Here is a 7,154-nt window from a genome sequence, read left to right as displayed (position 1 = left end):
TAGTAACAGTTGAAGGTCAAGAGAAGATTGCGATCTATTTGAGGAGAGTGGCTTGGAGATTTTTTATAGTAGACGTACACAGGTCATGGGGATCCTTACCTATATAAATTTACTTCGAGTGTACCACAGTCGTAAAAGTAGTCCGCAGATGATGAAGAAATTGATGGAATGTGTGATGAGATGAAAGAAATCATTCAGATAGTGATGGGAGATGAAAATTTAATATTAATGGGTGACTGGAATTCGACAGTAGGAAATGGAATAAAAGGAAACGCAGTAGGTGAATATGGAATGTGGGTAAAAATTGAAAGAGGAAGCCGCCTGGTAGGCTTTTGCCCAGAGCATAACTTAATCATAACTAACACTTGGTTCAAAAATCATGAAAGAAGGTTGTATACGTGGAAGAGACCTGGAGATACTGCAATATTTCATATAGATTATATAATGGTAAGACAGAGATTTAGGAACCATATTTTAAATTGTATGACATTTCCAGGGGCAAATGTGAACTCTGATCACAATATATTGATTATGAACTGTAGATTAAAACTGAAGAAACTGGAAAAAGGTGGGAATTTAAGGAGATGGGACCTGAAAGAACTGACAGAATCAGAAGTTGTACAGTGTTTCAGGAAGAGCATTAGGGAACGATCTACAGGAATGGGGGAACGTAATACAGTGTGATGGGGGATCTGAGTGGTGTACTGTCAAGGGGGAGGGGGTTCCTCAGGGATCAGTGTTGGGGCCGCTATAGTTCCTTATTTATATAAATGATATGCCCTCAAGTATTACGGGTAACTCTAAAATATTTTTGTTTGCTGATGACACTAGCTTGGTAGTAAAGGATGTTGTGTGCAACATTGACTCCGTTTCAAGTAGTGCAGTACATGACCTCAGTCCATGGTTTGTAGAAAATAAACTAATGTTAAATCACAGTAAGATTCAGTTTTTACAGTTTCTAACACACAATTCAACAAAACCTGACGTTTTAATATCACAGCATAGGCATATGATTAGTGAAACTGAACGGTTCAAATTCCTAGGTGTTCAAATAAATAGTAAGGGGTTGTGGAAAGCCCACGTTCAGGATCTTGTTCAAAGACTTAATACTGCCATTTTCACTATTCGAATGGTACCGAAAGTGAGTGATACTTCGCCAAGTAAATTAGTCTACTTTGCTTATTTCCATTCACTTATGTCGTATGGTATTATGTTTTTGGGTAACTCTTCCCATTCTAGAAGGATATTTTTGGCTCAGAAACGAGAGGTTCGGGCAAAAAGTGGTGTGAGTTCACGAACCTCTTGTCGACCTCTGTTCAGGGAGTCTGGGTATTTTGACATTGGCCTCTCAATATGTATATTCCTTATTGTCGTTTCTTGTTACCAATATTAGTTTATTTCCAACAATAAGCAGCTTTCACTCGGTTAATACTCGGGAGAAATCAAACCTCCATTTGGATCGGACTTCCTTAACTCTTGTGCAAAAATGTGTGCAGTATACTGCTGCATCCATTTTCAATAAGCTGCCACTCGAATTCAAAAATCTTAGCAGTAATCCACGCGCTTTCAAATCGAAACTGGAGTGTTTCCTCATGGGTCACTCCTTCTATTCTGTCGAGGAGTTAATTGAAAAATTAAGCTGATTCTCATTGTACTGCTGATAGCGTTTGCTTAAACTTATGGACTGATTTTCTCTCAGGTTCATGAACATGTATTTTTATCTGTTATTACTTTTATGTTGTAAGTTCATGTGTCGCCCTAACCGCCGTCTGCTTCACGTCTGCTGTGCAGCGAGCTACCTTAATTTAAGTATTAACTGTATTTTTCTTACTTATCACTTCTTCTTCCGTGTGTTTTTGCTTTTGCTGCCTCGGAGTGTAGCGGCAGTGGGGAGTCTAGTGCGTCGCATGGTGCACCCCAGGTGTTAGATGCTTCACCCGCTGTCCCTGCTGTCGAGACATCTTCGCGGGTACCGGGCGCGGCTGGCCACCCTCTCCCCAAGGGGAGTGGCGGGTTCAGCGGCGCACGAGGCGGAGGGTCAATGTGGAGGCTGGCCGTGTGGCATCGCCCGCTCTGCCTGTGAATGGACATGTGGCTGCTCCTTCAGCAAGGTCCGAGCAGGCACACGGGGGGAGGGGTTTATTAGTTATTGGGAGCTCCAACGTTAGGCTGGTGATGGAGCCCCTTAGGGAAATAGCGGAAAGGTCGGGGAAGAAGGCCAGTGTTCACTCTGTGTGCTTGCCGGGGGGTCTCATCCGAGATGTGGAGGGGGCCCTACCGGCGGCGATAGAGAGCACTGGGTGCACCCGACTGCAAATTGTTGCTGATGTCGGCACCAATGACTCCTGCCGTCTGGGTTCAGAGGTCATCCTCAGTTCGTACAGGCGGTTGGCGGAGTTGGTGAAGGCGGAAAGCCTCGCTCGCGGGGTGGAATCAGAGCTAACTATTTGTAGTATCGTTCCCAGAACCGATCGCAGTCCTCTGGTTTGGATCCGAGTGGAAGGCTTAAACCAGAGGCTCAGACGATTCTTCGGAGAGCTGGGGCGCAAATTTCTCGACCTCCGCAATGGGGTGGAGAAATGTATGGTCCCCCTGAATAGGTCAGCCGTGCACTACACGCCGGAAGCGGCTACGAGGGTAGCGGAGTACGTGTGGAGTGCACATAGGCTTTTTATTAGGTTAGAGAATTCCCTCCCTAGGCCCGACAAGACGCCTCCTGAGACGCGGCAAGGCAGGAGTAGGCAAAATGCGACAGGGAATAACAATATTAATGTGCTAATAGTAAACTGCAGGAGCGTCTATAGAAAGGTCCCAGAACTGCTCTCATTAATAAACGGTCACAACGCCCATATAGTACTAGGGACAGAAAGTTGGCTGAAACCACATGTAAACAGTAATGAAATCCTAAACTCCGATTAGAATGTATATCGCAGAGAAAGGCTGGACAGTAAATTGGGAGGCGTGTTTATAGCGATAAGAAGTGCAATAGTATCGAAGGAAATTGACGGAGATTCTAATTGTGAAATGATTTGGGTGAAGGTCACGGTTAAAGCAGGCTCAGACATGGTAATTGGATGTCTCTATAGGCCCCCAGGCTCAGCAGCTGTTGTGGCTCAGCACCAGAAGAATAATTTGGAAAATATTTCGAGTAGATTTCCCCACCATGTTATAGTTCTGGGTGGAGATTTTAATTTGCTGGATATAGACTGGGAGACTCAAACGTTCATAACGGGTGGCAGGGACAAAGAATCTAGTGAAATATTTTTAAGTGCTTTATCTGAAAACTACCTTGAGCAGTTAAACAGAAAACCGACTCGTGGCGATAATATATTAGACGTTCTGGTGACAAACAGACCCGAACTATTTGAATCAGTTAATGCAGAACAGGGAATCAGCGATCATAAAGCGGTTACTGCAACGACGATTTCAGCCGTAAATAGAAATATTAAAAAAGGTAATAAGATTTTTCTGTTTAGCAAAAGTGACAAAAAGCAGATTACAGAGTACCTGACGGCTCAACACAAAAGTTTTGTCTCAAGTACAGATAGTGTTGAGGATCAGTGGACAAAGTTCAAAACCATGGTACAATATGCGTTAGATGAGTATGTGCCAAGCAAGATCGTAAGAAATGGAAAAGAGCCACCGTGGTACAACAACCGAGTTAGAAAACTGCTGCGGAAGCAAAGGGAACTTCACAGCAAACATAAACATAGCCAAAGCCTTGCAGACAAACAAAAATTACGCGAAGCGAAATGTAGTGTGAGGAGGGCTATGCGAGAGGCTTTCAGTGAATTCGAAAGTAAAGTTCTATGTACTGAATTGGCAGAAAATCGTAAGAAATTTTGGTCCTATGTCAAAGCGGTAGGTGGATCAAAACAAAATGTCCAGACACTCTGTGGCCAAAATGGTACTGAAACAGAGGATGACAGACTAAAGGCCGAAATACTAAATGTCTTCTTCCAAAGCTGTTTCACAGAGGAAGACTGCACTGTGCTTCCTTCTCTTGAAGTCGCATAGTTGACAAAATGGTGGATATCGAAATAGACGACAGAGGAATAGAGAAACAATTAAAACCGCTCAAAAGAGGAAAGGCCGCTGGTCCTGATGGGATACCAGTTCGGTTTTACACAGTGTACGCGAAGGAACTTGCCCCCCTTCTTGCAGCGGTGTACCGTAGGTCTCTAGAATAGCGAAGCGTTCCAAAGGATTGGAAAAGGGCACAGGTCATCCCCGTTTTCAATAAGGGACGTCGAACAGATGTGCAGAACTATAGACCTATATCTCTAACGTCGATTAGTTGTAGAATTTTGGAACACGTATTATGTTCGAGTATAATGACTTTTCTGGAGACTAGAAATCTACTCTGTAGGAATCAGCATGGGTTTCGAAAAAGACGGCCGTGTGAAACCCAGCTCGCGCTATTCGTCCACGAGACTCAGAGGGTCTTAGACACGGGTTCACAGGTAGATGCCGTGTTTCTTGACTTCCGCAAGGCGTTTGACACAGTACCCCACAGTCGTTTAATTAACAAAGTAGGAGCATACGGACTATCAGATCAGTTGTGTGCTTGGATCGAGGAGTTCCTAGATAACAGAACGCAGCATGTCATTCTCAATGGAGAGAAGTCTTCCGAAGTAAGAGTGATTTCAGGTGTGCCGCACGGGAGTGTCATAGGGCCGTTGCTATTCACAATATTCATAAATGACCTGGTGAGTGACATCGGAAAGTCTCTGAGGCTTTTTGCAGATGATGCTGTGGTGTATCGAGAGGTTGCAATAATGGAAAATTGTACTGATATGCAGGAGGATCTGCAGCGAATTTACGCATGGTGCACGGAATGGCAATTGAATCTCAATGTAGACAAGTGTAATGTGATGCGAATACATAGAACGATAGGTCCCTTATCATTTAGCTACAAAATAGCAGGTCAGCAACTGGAAGCAGTTAATTCCATAAATTATCTGGGAGTACGCATTAGGAGTGATTTAAAATGTCGACTGTCAATGGTAAGAAAAGTGTTTCTAAAGAAGAAAAATTTGTTAACATCGAGTATAGCTTTAGGTATCAGGAAGTCTTTTCTCCGAGTATTTGTATGGAGTGTAGCCACGTATGGAAGTGAATAATGGACAATAAATAGTTTGAACAAGAAGAGAATAGAAGCTTTCGAAATGTGGTGCTACAGAAGAATGCTGAAGATTAGATGGGTAGATCACATAACTAATGTGGAGGTATTGAATAGGATACTGGAGAAGAGAACTTTGTGGCACAACTTGACTAGAAGATGGGGTCGGATGGTAGGACACGTTCTGAGACATTAAGGAATCACCAATTTAATATTGGAGGGCAACGTGAAGGGTAAAAATCGAGGAGGGAGACCAGGAGATTAATACACTAAGCAGATTCACAAGGATGTAGGTTGCAGTTGGTACTGGGAGATGAAGCTTCCACACGATACAGTAGCATGGAGAGCTACATCAAACCAGTTTGTGGACTGAAGACAACAACAACAACAACAACAACAACAAGGTATTTGTCTCATGTGTAACCTTCAACAGAAGTGGGCAGACAAGAGGGTTAGATTATATGTACTTTCCATTGAAATTGATCCATAATGGGGAGATACTCAATGGGAAAATAATATGCTAATTTATTATCCACAGACCGCAAATGGACTGATCATGAACGAGGAATGAAAATTTGGTCACACTTCTGATTGTACACGTATTATTTGACCCCCCCCCCCCCTCTCTCTCTCTCTCTCTCTCTCTCTCTCTCTCTCTCTCTCTCTCTCTCTCTCTCTCTCTCTCTCTCTCTCTCTCACACACACACACACACACACTCAATCGCGCGCGCGCGCTTGTTCTACTAAGTAATTCAATTCATTAATGGTGTCGGAAGAGATGGTTAGCAAGAAATCCTTTAGGCTCCTCGTAAACTGAAATCTGTCAGTAGTAAAGCTTTTTATGGCTGCCGGCAAGTTATTGAAAACATCGTTCTCCTTAATGATGGAGACTTTCTTGCACCAAAGTAATTAACTTACCAATTTTTGTGGAGATTATTCACTTCTAGTTATGACTTCATGAAATGAGCTGGTGATTTGAAAATATTCATTTGTTTTTAAACACAATATTCACGGGGAGAACGTATCTTCCATCTCCACCATGTTAACTGATCTATTTATATGACCCTTATCCTAAGTTGTGTTATATTAACGGTAAAACACAAAACATTTCTTACATGCATTTCCACTATTTTCCAACAAGCTGACAATTTTTCATGAATAATATATTAATAGTGAAATTTTTAGAAAAATTTTGAAAGACAGGTTTTGCGGGCAAATTTCAAAAATTAAAAGACCATAGTGTTCATTATAATACAATTTCTCCATGGTTTTTAATTCCTACTCCGAAGTTTTCTTTTGTTTCCTTTACTGCTTGCTCAGCAAACAGATTGAATAACATCGGGGATAGGCTACAACCCTGTCTCACTCTCTTCCCAACCACTGCTTCCCTTTCATATCCCTCGACTCTTCATGCCCTCGAGTAAGAAAACTGGTCGTTAGAATTCCATGGTTCTGGGATAAATGGTTTGAGAGGAAAGGTACATTTAGTTAGAAAAGTTACGGAAAATTTAAAGTTGTATTGCACTTACCGTCGTACATGCACTCATTTAAATTCATAGTTTCTTTCACTTTCCAATAGTACGCATGCTGTACATAAACATAACATTTGTTTCATGATATTTACTTTTTTATTTCTTGCAAGTCTTCTAGAACTTCTTTCGAAAACTTTGTGGGTAGATCTTGGCATTTGTTTTGTTCAGAAACGTTATTACTCTAGCAAACAACTGACTACGAGACAAGAAAAAATGTATTCAATAGGTGAAAGCTCAAAGCTACGGGTAAAATGTCCCTAGGCTTATCATCTCAAAGAAGAGATGGCACAGAGAAACAAGTGGGCATGTCTTACATAGCAAGCTGCCATTTAAACCGACATTTAGAACCTTCAAATAGGGATTTGGACTAAAATACTTTCATATTCACACTAAGTGTAAATAAAACTGGTACAATCACCAATAAACAAAATTATTTTCATTGTTTTCGGGGTTCCTTTTGCCTTTCGGAATAAATATATTGCGAATCAGTAGTTAACATG

The sequence above is a fragment of the Schistocerca gregaria genome, unplaced genomic scaffold (genome assembly GCF_023897955.1).
Source record: "Schistocerca gregaria isolate iqSchGreg1 unplaced genomic scaffold, iqSchGreg1.2 ptg000281l, whole genome shotgun sequence".
NCBI classification, from domain to species: domain Eukaryota; kingdom Metazoa; phylum Arthropoda; class Insecta; order Orthoptera; family Acrididae; genus Schistocerca; species Schistocerca gregaria.
The sequence above is the reverse complement of the archived record's forward strand: the minus strand, read 5'-3'. Positions refer to the sequence as shown.